The sequence below is a fragment of the Perognathus longimembris genome, chromosome 15, assembly GCF_023159225.1.
Source record: "Perognathus longimembris pacificus isolate PPM17 chromosome 15, ASM2315922v1, whole genome shotgun sequence".
In the NCBI taxonomy this organism is placed as follows: domain Eukaryota; kingdom Metazoa; phylum Chordata; class Mammalia; order Rodentia; family Heteromyidae; genus Perognathus; species Perognathus longimembris.
Window position 1 is genome coordinate 11,724,486 of NC_063175.1, and position 14,977 is coordinate 11,739,462.

Sequence of the window (14,977 nt, forward strand, 5' to 3'; positions counted from 1 at the left end):
CCCTTGTCAAAAAAATTTGTGTTCAATTAATAAATAAATTAAATTTAAAAAAAATGTACACACTGCCCTATGTAACTGTACCCCTTTTGCATAACACCTTGTCAAAAAAATTGTTTAATTAATAAATAAATTATTTAAAAAAAAGAATGACAATGTCCATCATTGGGGAGGTAAAAAAAAAAAAATTGAGAGGCTGGGAATATGGCCTAGTGGCAAGAATGTTTGCCTTGTACACATGAAGCCCTGGGTTCGATTCCTCAGCACCACATATACAGAAAACGCCGGAAGTGGCACCGTGGCTCAAGTGGCAGAGTGCTAGACCTGAGCAAAAAGAAGCCAGGGACAGTGCTCAGGCCCTGAGTTTAAGCCCCAGGACTGGCAAAAAAAAAAAGAAAGCAGGAGGGTGCAGGTTGGGGGGAGGGGAAATGGGGGAAAATGAGGGAGGAGGTAATAAATTTGACAAGAAATGTACTCACTACCTTACATATGTAACTGTAACACGCTCTGTACATCACGTTGACAATAAATTTTTTTAAGAAATTAAACAGAAGTAGAGCTGTCGCTCAAGAGGTAGGGCCTTAAGCAAAAAAATCTCAGGGACAGTGTATAGGCCTTAAGTGAACTCAAAGTGAACTTGAAAGCCCCAGTACCAGCACACACACACACAATAATATTTTTGCCAGGCATTCTGAAGCACACCTGTAATCCCAGCACTCAAGGAGGCCGAAAAAGGAGAAGAGCAAGGAGGCCAGTGAGAACTATAGAGCAAAAGCCTGCTCTCTCTCCCCACCCCCACCCTATGCACCAAAAGAAATCATTAGTATGCTGACCTGGCATTTACACAGTTAGAAACATATCCTCCATGCTCACTCCTGAGTGCTCTCCTGCCTTGAGGCTGAATGGAGAGAGTGCTTTGGAGACGACCTCAGACTCAGCCGCAGCACTACGAGTAGGTGCGCTTCTGGGTCTGTAGCTCGCATCCCGTTTCTACCTCACTGGAAACCTTCTGAAAGCTGCCGGTGTGCAGCACCGCGATGTGTGCAGCACCGCGGGGAAGCGAGCGAGTTCCCAGTCCAGGCTGCTGGGCCGTGGGCGCGCGGGAGGAGCTGAAGATGGTCACAGTCCCCGCTCTGCCTCCACAGCGGACGGGAAACTGCCTGGGGGAAGGAATAAGAACCAGCAACGACGTTGCAGTGATTGACACCTCGTTTTCTCCAAGTCACTGACTCCATTGAGCCCGTTTCTTTTTCTCTACCGAATTTTGTTTAAAGCACCAAAATAACTGTATTTCTTGAAAGTTGAATCAAACTGAAGAGATAAGCCACTTGGTACCCTTTAACCACCTTTTCTTTTATAAAACTCCCTCGCACAGTAGGCTCTTTCTTGTTACAGAAGTACAAATCCTAACTTCAACTTGCTAAAATGCACGCTTAGACGGCCTGTAAGGGGATAGAACCCACGACCTTGGCATTATTAGCACCACACTCTAACCAACTGAGCTAACCAGCCAGCTGATACTGCTGATCCTTAAAAAGTCAAGTAAGGTAATAAATTCTCTGATACACAAAACAAAAACAAACAAACAAAAAAAAAAACATATCCTCCAAACACATGAAGTAAGCAAAGCAAAATACTTATTGCTGCACTATTTGTAACACCCAAAAATAAGTTTTATCTTACATCTTTAGTAGCTACCTAAAAATCTTTTAGGAGCAAAGGAGAAAGAAAATAGTAATGTCTATATGAAATACAACCTTAACTATGATGATATGGATAGCTTAAATTTAAATGGAGGAGAAATAACTAACAGAAGGAAGGGTGACAATAACCAAAGTGGTGAAATAAAGAATTGAAAATCCGGGGCTGGGGATATGGCCTAGTGGCAAGAGCGCTTGCCTCGTATACTTGAAGCCCTGGGTTCGATTCCCCAGCACCACATATACAGAAAATGGCCAGAAGTGGTGCTGTGGCTCAAGTGGCAGAGTGCTAGCCTTGAGCAAAAAGAAGCCAGGGACAGTGCTCAGGCCGAGTCCAAGGCCCGGGACTGGCAAAAAAAAAAAAAAAAAAAGAATTGAAAATCCCACCCCTCTGGTAACTACAACTCAAAACTGGCAAGACGGCCAGAATCGACTTTTTACAACACTGGGAACTAACCAAAAGCTTGCGGTGTAGCCTGGACAGTTCTCATTCAGGTCAAACAGCTTAACTCTTTTTTTTTTTTTTCCAATCCTGGAGCTTGAACTCAGGGCCTGAGCACTGTCCCTGGCTTACTTTTGCTCAAGGCTAGCACTTTGCCACTTGAGCCACAGCACCACTTCTGGCCATTTTCTATATATGTGGTGCTTGGGAATCGAACCCAGGGCTTCATGTATACGAGGCAAGCACTTTTGCCACTAGGCCATATTCCCAGCCCCCAGCTTAACTCTTGATGATATTGAGCTTCCTGATGATTTAAAGTACCACAGGCCTACTGTGAGTTCCTCAGACCATGACACATGGAAAGAGCCAATCGATGTGCCCAGTGTGGGTACAGCAGAATAAACCCCACTTGCAAGCACACAGTAATACTTGTTTGTGCCTATCTATGGGTCTCTGAAACCAACACTTGCTTTATTTCACCTATGTAGTTAACTTGGAACTGTCCCAGAGCCAAAGCCAGTATGGGGCACAGGAGTATTGTGGAGAACACAGGCAAATGTTTAGCTGCTGCCACCTGAAGGGATGGAGGACCGCAACAAAGAACACCCTGATCAATCTGGAGAAGAAAAGCTAGACCTGATGTGGAAGGCGAGGTGTGGTGAGAAATAAGAACTTGAACAGCTTCAACATATTGACTGGAATCCTGGAGGCAATTTTCATGCTGGAGACTCTATTCTGAAAGGGACCTGAGAAGGCCCTGCGCTTTTACCTTAAAGCTCTATGCAAACAAGTAATCAAAGTGAAGGCAAACCTGTAGTCTGGCCGAGTGCTTTAGGTATACTATATCAAATATACTGTGGGCCTCTGCAAAGATTGGGAAATGTTTTTGGTTCTAAATTTTTAAGGATAGTCACTCCTAAGTTAATGGAACGGGTACTCGAAAGTACACACACGACAAAGCTCACAAAGTTCACAAAAATTAGTTAAGTCATTAAACAAGCTGCAAGCACTACCATAAGCTACAATATTCTTGGTGACAAAGGAAAAAAATGATTCCCAGAATTGTAGCACTATAATATTCAAGATTGTATTAAAATTTAAAAAATCATAGGCAAGAAAAGAACAAGATAAAATGGCTCATGAAAAGTGAAGGGGCTGGGAATATGGCCTAGGGGCAAGAGTGCTTGCCTCACATCGATGAAGCCCTAGGTTTGATTCCCCAGCACCACAAAGTGGCGTTGTGGCTCAAGTGGCAGAGTGCTAGCCTTGAGCAAAGGGAGCCAGGGACAGTACTCAGGCCCTGAGTTCAAGGCCCAGGACTGGCAAAAAAAATGGAAAAAAGCAGGGTTGGAGGAGTGGTTCAGTTAGTAGAGCACTAGCCAATGAGTGAGAAAGCAACAGGTACCAAGTTTGAGTCCCAGTCTCAGATCTAAAAAGAAAACTAGAAAAAAGCAACCATAGAAGTGGTACCTATGGAGTTCAGTCATTGTACTTATTACATAAAAAAATGTAAATCAAATATTCTAAGTATATTCAAATACTGAAGGAAACTATATCTATTCAAAGAAAAATCTTACAGTAGAAAAGCTTGGCTTGTGGCACATACTTGTAATCTCAGTACCAGGAGATACAATCAGGAGAAGTTTGACTTCTAGACCAGCCCAGAAATTGAGACTCTGTTTCAAAAAAGGAAAAACTAGGTCTGGAGGTATGGCTCAAGTGGTAGAGCACCTACCTAAAATCCCAGTACCTCAAAAAAGACTAACATTAAGGGGATAAACATTATTTATAAATGAATCAATCTGTAGTTGGATAACAGAAATGAAAAGTTCACTAGAAAGGCTCAACAACTGATCTGAGTAGGCAGAACAAAGAACCGGTGTATTTGAAGGTAAGTCAGTTGTGATGATGAGAAAGAGTAAAATAACAGAGCCCAAGAGATATATGGGACAGCATCACACATGCCAAACATACAAAAAAGGAGTCCCAAAAGAAGAGAGAAGCAGAAAGAAATTTGAAGAAATGATGACCCAGCTGAATAATGGTCCAACTGAATGAACAAACAACAACAAACTCCAAGGATAAACTCAAAGAATCCACACTAAAACAAATCTTAAACAGTCGAAAGAAGCAAAAAAGAATAATAACAATGACGACAACTGATTTCTCACTACAATACAACAGAAGCCAGGGAATGACACCAAAAGAAAAAATACTGAACTGAAAATACTGAAAATACAGAACTGATTGGTTAATCAGGCCAGGCATAGTAGTGCACCCCTTTAGCCCTTGCTCAGAGGCTCTGAAAGTAAGTCATGAGTTTGAGGTTAATCTGTACCATATAGTTTGACCCTGTCTTTAAAAAGGTGGGAGGTGGGATGGAGGAAGATTAGAAAAAAATATTTTATGCAAAAAATAACTAAAGAAGAGTAGAAGGTCGGGCTGGGGATATGGCCTAGTGGCAAGAGTGCTTGCCTCGTATACATGAGGCCCTGGGTTCAATTCCCCAGCACCACATATACAGAAAATGGCCAGAAGTGGCGCTGTGGCTCAAGTGGCAGAGTGCTAGCCTTGAGCAAAAAGAAGCCAGGGACAGTGCCCAGGCCCTGAGTTCAAGCCCCAGGACTGGCCAAAAAAAAAAAAAAGAAGAGTAGAAGGTCTATACTAGTACTAAACAAAAGATTGACTCTTGAATATTACATTTAAAGTGGGCAAGTCCACCAACAAGATATAACAATTATAAACATCTATTTATCTAGTAACAGAGCTCTTCTTGCATTAGTGGCTTTTTGGTTAGGGTCTCCTATTTTTTGCCCAGGATCATCATCAAACCTTCTATCCTTCTAGCTCTGACCTCTTGTGGACCTAGGATTTTCAACTAATCATTTACATGGTTGGTTCCTGTGGCAACAAGCCCCACCCTGAAATTATCTAGTCCACCCCCTCTTCCAAGTCTCTCTATTAATACAAATTCAGTATGACTGAAAGGGGCTAATTACAATTAACAAGATGACCACTCATCTAGAGGAGGATATATTCTAAGATCCCCAGTGAATGCCTGACACCAAGAATACATACATACATACATATATGTGTATACACACACATACATATGGATATGTACCCGTGTATATATATATATACACACACACATAGATATACATATGTGTTCATTTTCTTTTTGCTTAACTATATATACATACCTATAATAGCACTTAACAAACTGGCACAAGAGATTAACAATGACAAAATAGAATAACTATAACAATATACTGTAATAGAAGTTATATGAATGTGCAAACTAAAAAGAAAAAATAAATTTCATGTTTATATATGAATCTTCTTTAAATTACAAAACATAAGAATTTTAGTTATGTCTTACATATTTTATCTACATTTCTTACACTGTTTACTGAATTTGAATTTGTCCATACTTTCTAGAAGAATCACAAATAAAATACTTCTGTAAATTATATTTATTAAGCATATGTATATATCTCTATATATAATTAAGAAATAGTTGTACATGATGTCCATATGCTCTGGTTAAACTTGAAAAAAATTTAAGTTCTTTTTAGTTATTTGAATGAAAAGCTGATAAATAAAAATCTTTAGTGGGGCTGGCTGGGAATATGGCCCAGTGGTAGAGTGCTCGCCTCGTATACATGAAGCCCTGGGTTTGATTCCTCAGCACCACATATACAGAAAATAGCCAGAAGTGGTGCTGTGGCTCAAGTGGCAGAGTGCTAGCCTTGAGCAAAAAGAAGCCAGGGACAGTGCTCAGGCCCTGACTCCAAGCCCCAGGACTGGCCCAAAAAACTATAAAATCCTTAGTTTCAGGGTGAAAAAAACAAGTTATGTGAATGTAAGCTCTCAAAATATCTCACTATACTCACTCCCTGTGACGATACAGGATGGTACAATACCTAAGGGACGAGGTGAGGTAGATGACAGAAGCAATGTGACATAGCATTAAGCTACTGAGCCAGAGTTACATGAATGCAACTGTTATAATTCTAGAGTAAATTTGATAGTGGGGACTGGGGACAGATTCAACATGTAATTGGCAGATAAGTATATACAGCTGATAAGCCAGATAAAGGGAGGAATTACACCCCAATATGGCCAGAACAATTTCATCATATTACTCAAAACAAAGTGCAATTTTTAAATCCATGAGTTATTTCTGGAATTTTCATTTAACATTTCCAGACTTTGGCTGACCATAGGTCGCAGAAACCAGGAAAAGCACAAGGGACAGAAGGGGCTACTCTGCCTGAGAGTTCTGGGAGTTCTACGCTAGGAATCAGGAAGAAAGACTAAACCTCTGTTTCTTACTATGCCACATCCAGAAATTTTACTCCTTGATATACCCTCAAGAAAAGAAAGTAGCTGGGCACCAGTGGCTCACATCTATAATCCCAGCTACTCAGAAGGCTGAGATCTGAGGACTGCGGTTCAAAGCCAGCCCAGGCAGGAATGTCTATGAGACTTTTATCTCCCATAAACTACTCAGAAAAAGCTAGAAGTGGTGCTGTAACTCAAGTGGCAGAGCGCTAGCCTTTAGCACAAAGAGACTCAGGGACAGTGCTCAGACCGTGAGTTCAAGCCCCAGGACCTGAAAAAATAAATACTATACACATACATACATACATACATACATATACACACAATATATATGCTATATACACACATATATACATGTATACATAAACTACATATACTATATTCATATATACATATATTTACAACAAAACATTTGCATGAACTGCATCAATGAAATAGCAAAAAATAGAAAAGATAACTTAATATATCTATCAAATGATGGTTAAATAAAATATATAGATTGTATAGCTTTTATTCAAAATGCTTATCCAGGGGCTGGGAATATGGCCTAGTGGAAAGAGCACTTGCCTCGTATACATGAAGCCCTCCCTGGGTTCGATTCTTCAGCACCACATATATAGAAAAGGCTAGAAGAGATGCTGTGGCTCAAGTGGCAGAGTGCTAGCCTTGAGCAAAAAGAAACCAGGGACAGTGCTCAGGCCCTGAGTCCAAGGCCTAGGACTGGCAAAAAAACAACAAACAAACAATCAAAATGCTTTTCCAAAATATTATGTTTCAGCTTTCAGAATATTTATAGACTTATAAGATGAGCACCCCTAATCTGAAAATCTGAAACCCAAAATGCTCCAAAATACCAAAATTCTGTTGGGAGTATTTCAATGTTTTGACTTTTGGATTAATTATACTCACAATTTATAACTAGACAATAGAGTATTATTCAGCAATAAAAAAAAAAGTACTAAACCACCACGATGGCTCACATTTATCCTACTCAGGAGATGAGATCCTAAGGATCTTGATTTGAAAGAATCAAGCCTGGGAAGAAAAGTCCATAGGACTTCATCTCCAAAATAACAGCAAAAAGCCAGGCTAAAAGCAAAGCTCTAGTGGTACAGTACCAGCCAAACAAGCAGGTTGAGTTAGCACTGAGTTTAAACCCTGGAACTGGCGAAAAAAGAAAAAAGAAAAAGAAAACTACTAAAATATGCTACAATATGGACAATCCCTGATCCCTGAAAATCTTATATTAAGTAAAAGCAGTCAGACACAAAATATATATAAAATTTCATTCATATGAAATGTCCAAAACAGGCAAATCAACAGACAGGAAGTAGATTACTAGGTAGATGTAATAGTATCTGCTAACAGTTGAGGTTTCTTTAGTGGGGTAAGGAAAATGTGCTAAAAATTGATGATGGTTGTCCAACTTTGAATACACTAATAACATCACTGAATGCTATCCTTTAAAAGGTTTCATTTTATGCATACATGGATTATTTCTCAGGGTTTTTCTGGGGAAGAGGCTGAGACTGGTTCTCACTATTGTAGGCTAGGCTGGCCTTTAACTCATGGTCCCCCTGCCTCAGCCTCTAGAGTGCTGGGATTATAGATATGTAGTGCTATGTGCTCAGCACCTAAGCTTCTTTTTTTTTTTTTTCAGTCTTCCCTTTACAGCTAAGATGCACACCTGCAATGCCAACATTCAAGAGAATGAGGCAGGAATATTACAAGTTCTGTTTTTGTGCCAGCCTTGAACTCAGGGCCTTCCACTCTTGCTAGGCTGCTTTTGCTCATGGCTGGGCTCTACTATTCAAGCCTTGCCTCTAGTTCAGTATCTTTCTGGCTTATTTCTCTTGGGCCTTTATGCCTGGGGTGACTTGGAATCTCGACCTTCTGATTTCAGCTTCCTGAGTAACTAGGATTACAGGCATGAGTCACTGGTGTCCAGCATGACTATCATGAGCTCTACAAAGTAAAACTCTTCCTTTAAAAAAAAAAAGGAAGGAGGGAGGGAGAGAAAGAGGAAGGAAGGGAGGGAGGGAGGGAGGGAGGGAGGGAGGGAGGGAGGGAGAAGAATGATCTGTATTTTCTTTCTCTACTTTCTGGCCCCAATTAACTCCTCAAATCAACGAATATGGAGGTTCTTCTTTAAGCATTCTACCCAAACTGCTACTGTCAAATTCAATAACTTCCATGTTTTCAAAGTTAATAGACTCCTAATAATCCTTCTTATTAATTGCTCACATTTGAAGTAGGGCTTTCCCTTTATTTTCATTTTTTTCTGAAGAGTGGTTGTGAAATAGAGCCTCCTTTAAAAATGACCCTATAGTGGTTGAAGGTAGCTCAAGTGGTACAACACTTGTCTACCAAGAGCAAGGCCCTAAATTCAATCTGTAGTACTACCAGATAGAGACAGGCAGACAGACAGATAAATACACACACACACACACACACACACACACACACACACACACACACACACACACACACACACACACACACACACACACACACACACACACACACACCCTGCTTTGGCTTCTTTGATACCATTATCTCATGGTTTCTCTACATCTCTAAACACTTCATAATTTCCTCTCTTCCCTTTATTTGGCTTTAAATGTTGTTTCCAAGGACTATTCCTAAAACTACTTGCTCTCAGTTAATTCGTCCTGTTTGGTGGTCCCTAAATCAAGGGCTTCTTATAATATACCACTCATGATATAACCTGATGAGTCACACATCAAGACTTCTCTCTTGGACATGGATGGACCAAGAATAAATTATGTTAAGTAAATGGGGCCTAGAGAGACAAATTATGCATGAAAGTTAGATCTAATTTATAAATATATATGTAAACATATACAGGTTCATATGCATATATACACAAATATATTAACTAAAGTATGGTACATCCAGGGGAGAATTCCACTGGTTTAACTCTTTTAACCAACCAACCTACAGTCTAACAAAAAGAATACCAGGAAGCTGGAACATGAGGGGAAAGGAGGTAGACAAATGAAAAAAAGAAGAGTGGGAGAATGTCATAACAATCTGTGCATACATGTGAAAATGGAACTAGAAAATGGAGAGGATGGGTAGACTTTGGAGAGATGGGGGAGAATGATGGAAGGATGACACTGATAGGACATACTGTAGTTATAAACTGACATGCTGAAACTCCTCTGTAGGATTACCTCAGTCATGGGGCTTTAACTCAGGGCCCTGTCCCTGAGCTCTTTTTGCTCAAGGATAGAGCTCTACCACCTTAAGTACTACTGTGCCACTTGCAGTTTTCTGGTGGTTAATTGATAAAGAGTCTCATGGACTTTCCTGCCCAGGGTGGCTTTGAAACATGATCCTCAGATCTCAGCCTCCTGAGTAGTTAGGATTACAGGAATAAGCCAGCAGCATCCTGCTAAAAATAATTTTCAAGTGTTGGGGGGAAGGATTCTCTCTTGGGAGCATGGCTCAAGTGACAGAGTGAATGCCTAGCAAATGTAAGGCCCTGAGTTCAAACCCCAGGACTGCAAGAAAAGAAAAGGAAGAAACACATATTCCAAACCTATGTGTTTAACACTGCAGCAGATGATTCTGTCTGGAAGTTTCACAGATATTTCCATTCAATATATCCAAAAGCTAACATAATGGTCCTCTTGAAATTTGTTCCCCTTTCCTTTCTCAGTATACTTTAGCATTTTCTACTCAATTATCCAAGCTGAAATCCAACTCATTATATCCTATTCTTTTCCCCTCACTTCTCAAATTCAATCATTCCTAAGCCTTATAAATTTTACTTTCTAAATATTTCTATAAACCTATTCCTCTGTATTCTGACATTTCATTAGTTGACCCTTCTGTATCATCTGGTATTGCAAAACCCTCCTAAACAGTCTTTCTGCATCCAATGTTACCCAATCTCCCAATCTTAATATTCATACTCTAGAATGCTTTTCCTAAAATATATTATCTTTCCTGATTAAAATATGTAAACTTATTACAGACTGGAAAACCTTACAAAGGCATGCAACACTTTCAAGAATCTGTGCAGCCTCATTCTCTGCTTACTACCACAACCAAGACTATAGCTATAGAAACGTTCCATTCTCTTCATTCTTTTTCTTTCTTTCTTTTTTTTTTTGGCCAGTCCTGGGCCTTGAACTCAGGGCCTGAGCACTGTCCCTGGCTTCTTTTAGCTCAAGGTTAGCACTCTGCCACTTGAGCCACAGCGCCACTTCTGGCCATTTTCTGTATATGTGGTGCTGGGGAATCAAACCCAGGGCCTCATGTATATGAAGCAGGCACTCTTGCCACTAGGCCATATCCCCAGCCCCTCTCTCTTCATTCTTAAAGTGTTCTTTTCTCTCCTACAAGCCTTTGTTCAACTTTGCTTAGGCCTTAAGTTTTCCCTCAATTTCTTTGTTCTTTCCTTCCCCTCACCCCTACTTGGTGCCAGTACTGGGATTTAAACTCAATGCCCGAGTGCTGTCCCTTAGCTTTTTTTGCTTAAGGCTGGCATTCTACCAGTTGGTCTTCAGCTCCAATTCTGACTTTTTTAATGGTTATTTGGAGATAAGAGTTTCAAAGACTTTGCTGTCTGAGCTGGCTTCAACCTTCCATTCTCCTAAATAGTGGTGTGAGCCACTTGTGCCTGGCTGGGATTTTTCTTTTGAAGAAAGCAAGCTTTTTTTTTTTTTTTTTTGGCCAGTCCTGGGCCTTGGACTCAGGGCCTGAGCACTGTCCCAGGCTTCCTTTTTGCTCAAGGCTAGCACTCTGCCATTTGAGCCACAGCGCCACTTCTGGCCATTTTCTATATATGTGGTGCTGGGGAATCGAACCCAGGGCCTCATGTATACGAGGCAAGCTCTCTCGCCACTAGGCCATATCCCCAGCCCAGCTTTTTTTTTTTTTTGCTGGTGCTTGAATTGAGCCTGGGTGCTATCCCTGAGCTTTTCTGCTCACACCTAGTGCTCTACCACTTGAGCCACAGCACCACTTCTAACTTTTTGATAATTAATTGGAAATAAGGAGTCTTATGAACGGAAGGCTGGTTTCAAACCATATTCCGCAAATCTCAGCCTCCTTTGAGTAATATTCTGGACTTAATTTCCCCTTGCCAAGCAAAACTACTGTGCACATGTAACTGTACTGTTAATATGTATTTTCTGATACTACTTCTGTCTTTGAAATGGTCCCTCTAAGGTCTATAACATGAAAAAGTATTTTTAAAGAAATAGCAAGTTCAACTATTTTACATTGTTTCTAGATACTTTTTTTAAAGTACTTATCAGCAGTTAAATTGTTAAATTATCCTTCCCCTCTTACACCTTACACCTGTGAGACAACTGAATGAAAAATGGGAACCATTCTACTGACTTGCTATCCCTACAATTGCTAATAACAGCTCACAGTAACCGTTCCTTTTCGGGAAGGTACTTAAGAAATTATCCACCCACCAAGACGACAATTCCCATGACACAAAGTGATGTCACCTTTATACTTAACAGTATTATTTCTTCTTTTAGAAGTGCTGCCTCCCGGAACACCAGACCAATGGGCCTATTCCTTATCACCACTTACATTTTTTTTTTTTTTTTTTGCGAATAACCACCATGTCTTGTGGAATGCTACTTAAATTCCCTCAATATTAGAACACGTCTACTCCATTCATCAAAATACTCGGTGAAGCCAGACGCCGGTGGCTCACACCTGTAATTAATCCCAGCTACTTAGGAAGCAGAGTTCCCAGGGGCAAGTTTGAAGCCAGGCTGGGCAGGAAAGTCGGCGAACCAGCCAACTGCCGGAAGTGGAGCTCCAGCGGTAGTGTGCTCTACCGGAGCCAAGAGGACAAGGGAGGGCGCTGACGTCCAGGGTTCAAGCCCCAATGCCAGCACACACACGCACACACACGCACACTGCTTCCGGCGAAGTTTCCTCACTAAACTGGGTGCAGCAGTCACTCGCTGTCCAAACAGCTGTAGCTGTGTTCCACGGACGTCGGAAACACGTCCAACTGAAGTCCTAGGGACTGTCCAGAACGCCGCTAGGCCTTCAGGCGGATGCGCTACGTGTCCGGGAAGGGCTCGGTAATCGTCTCAAACGCGCGCTGGAGGAGTGACTTCGGGGGGGGGCTGCGGTGTTCGCCAGGACAAATTCGGAAGAGGAGGGAGCGGACACCCCGAGCCTCTGGCCCGCACGCACGCACGCACGCACACACGCGGATGGGAATTCTGCGTGCCCCCGGAACTCAGCGCCCCAAGACGCCCCCGGTGCCGGCCAGGCCGACGTCAGGAGGCAGGCGAGCACCGGGGCGGGGTCCCCCGAACCCCAAGCCGGCCAACAGCCGACCCCCGGCCCGGTCCGGGTGCGGCCTGGAGGCGGCGCGCCACGCACGCGGGGCGCCCGGCCGGGCGGGGAAGGGCGCCGCTTCCCGGGGAGCCCCCCCCGCCCCCGCCGGGCGGCCACGCCCCCGGCCCCAAGTGCACCCGGAGCGGAAGAGCCCCGCGCCCCGCGCCCCGCGCCCGCACGCCGCCTGACAGGCGCCGGCGCGAGGCCGGGCGGGCAGGCGCTGCGCGAGCGCCGGAGTGGACAGCCGGGACCCCCGCCCGCCACCGCGCCCGGCGCCTGACCTGCCCGCGGCCGCGCGACCGCCCGCCTCGCCGCTGCCGCCGCCGCCTCCTCGCGCTCAGGCTGCCGCCGCAGCGACGGTCACCGCGTCCTGCGCCGTGCCCCCGGTCGGCCCCGGGCGCCCCATTCCCACCCCGCCCAGCCTCCGCCTGTTTACAATGATTGGGACAGAACAGGACGAGCCGGCTGTGCGCGCACGCGCACTCTCTCCACCGGCCTCAGCTTGTTTCCCGGGTCCTCCGCTTTCGGCTCTGACGGCTAAGGGTCGAGGGCAAACGTTCCGTGTCCTCGAGCGGGGCATGCCGGGAGTTGTAGTCCTAAGATCGCCTCCAACGCCCTAGCCACCCTAGGCCTCGAGGCCTCAAGGCGAACTACAACACCCAGAAAGCATTGGACCTCCCGACCCACGCTGGCTAAAGAGTCAGCGCGCCAGAGGACCAGCCGAACGCTCTACGGACGCCTGCGCAGTGCCTTGGAGGGCTGGGTGGGACGGGCTCCTGCCTGAGGCTTGTGGTGGGGAAGCTCGAGAGTCGCCGCCGTCGTAGAGGGGAGCACTCCAGGACCTTTCCCTGCGCTCTGGCGAGCCGGTCGCCGGCCGATGGACGTGCTGCCTTTGCTCCCGCCACCGCGCTTCCAGCCTTCCTACCCGTCAGACCGGCCCGGGCGGCTGTGGCCGCCCTAGGCTGGGCGGGAACCTGGCGGCTGTCTGTGGGTGGGGATCTCCGGAGAGCCCCGGTGGGGCGCTGGGGAAGGGAAGCCCCCACGGGGGCTCCCGCGGCGGTGGACCTCACCGCCTCCCACCCCACGCCCCTCCGGGCGCCTGGATGGCCGCGGTGCCGCCGGCTTGTTGTACTTTAAAGGGGAAACCGCTGGGCTCCCGCCGGGACTTCAGGAATCATCCTCCCAGTGCACCGAGAGCTGGAGGGCAGCGATTTCTTTTCCATTCTTCTGGCTTTTTATAGCGTGTAGCAGCTTAGTTGAAGAAGGACGGTCCTTCCCATCGCAGTCTCGCTGGGGCAGTCTGTTGCCTGTTCAGGCCGACGTCCGCGGGCCATCCATTTGTGTCCTCCGGACTCAAATCCTTGCATGAAAAACCCCTCGAGCATTCCTAACTGAGAATGTGGCCGAATGGCAGAGGGCATGCACGAATCCCTGGGTTCGATTCCTCAGCGCCACATAGCAGTGGCTCAAGCGGCAGAGTGCCAGCCTTGAGCAAAAGCAGCTCAGGGACAGCGCCCAGGCCCTGAGTTCAAGCCCCAGGACTGGCAAACAAGAAACATTCCCAGCTGAACACCGGGATGCTAGAAAGGTCTGTCCCATTGCCTCTCTGACAACAGACCAGTCCCCATGACCACGGGATGTCCATGGGAATGTGCTAATTACAACACTCCTTACCTCTGGCAACACCGCCAAGGGGTAGGCACTGACCGAGACCAAGCAAGGCATGGTGGAGCCCGTGCCTGAAATTGCTATGGGTTGCAGAGAACGGCAAAGTAAGGGTTTGGTTTTAACAGATCTAATTGCTGATGGTCCTATTTTCTAAAACATCGATTGGCCTGTGGGCCATCGAAGTGAATGAGGCTCGGAAAAGGAGGGAAGAAGACCAAGGAAAAGCAAGAGCTGGGGAAGTGAGGATGATTTCTCTCCGCGGCCATAGTTTCTACAGCTCTTCAAGTGCTATTTGTATATGAGCCTAAATGATTAAGCAATATGTGCATATCTGTATACTTATTTGTGCTAATGGAGGTGAGGTTATAGAGAGTATTTGTTAGCCTCAGTGGATGGTCATGTTACCCAGCCAGACCAATGACCCCGGAAAACTAGGGTTGGAGCTTTAACTAAGCTGAACTTTACATGTTCTTAT

At 44.7% G+C, this 14,977-nt stretch overlaps 1 protein-coding gene across 1 annotated transcript in view; it reads right to left on the bottom strand.

The window, feature by feature from the left end:
- Nucleotides 1-13,314, bottom strand: part of Ralbp1 (ralA binding protein 1) — a 41,870-nt gene extending 28,556 nt beyond the window's left edge. The window contains exon 1 of the mRNA XM_048363224.1: nucleotides 13,116-13,314. The gene's annotated coding sequence lies outside the window, so the exon portion shown is untranslated. The remainder of the gene's footprint in view (nucleotides 1-13,115) is intronic.
- Between the last annotated feature and the right edge of the window lie 1,663 nt (nucleotides 13,315-14,977).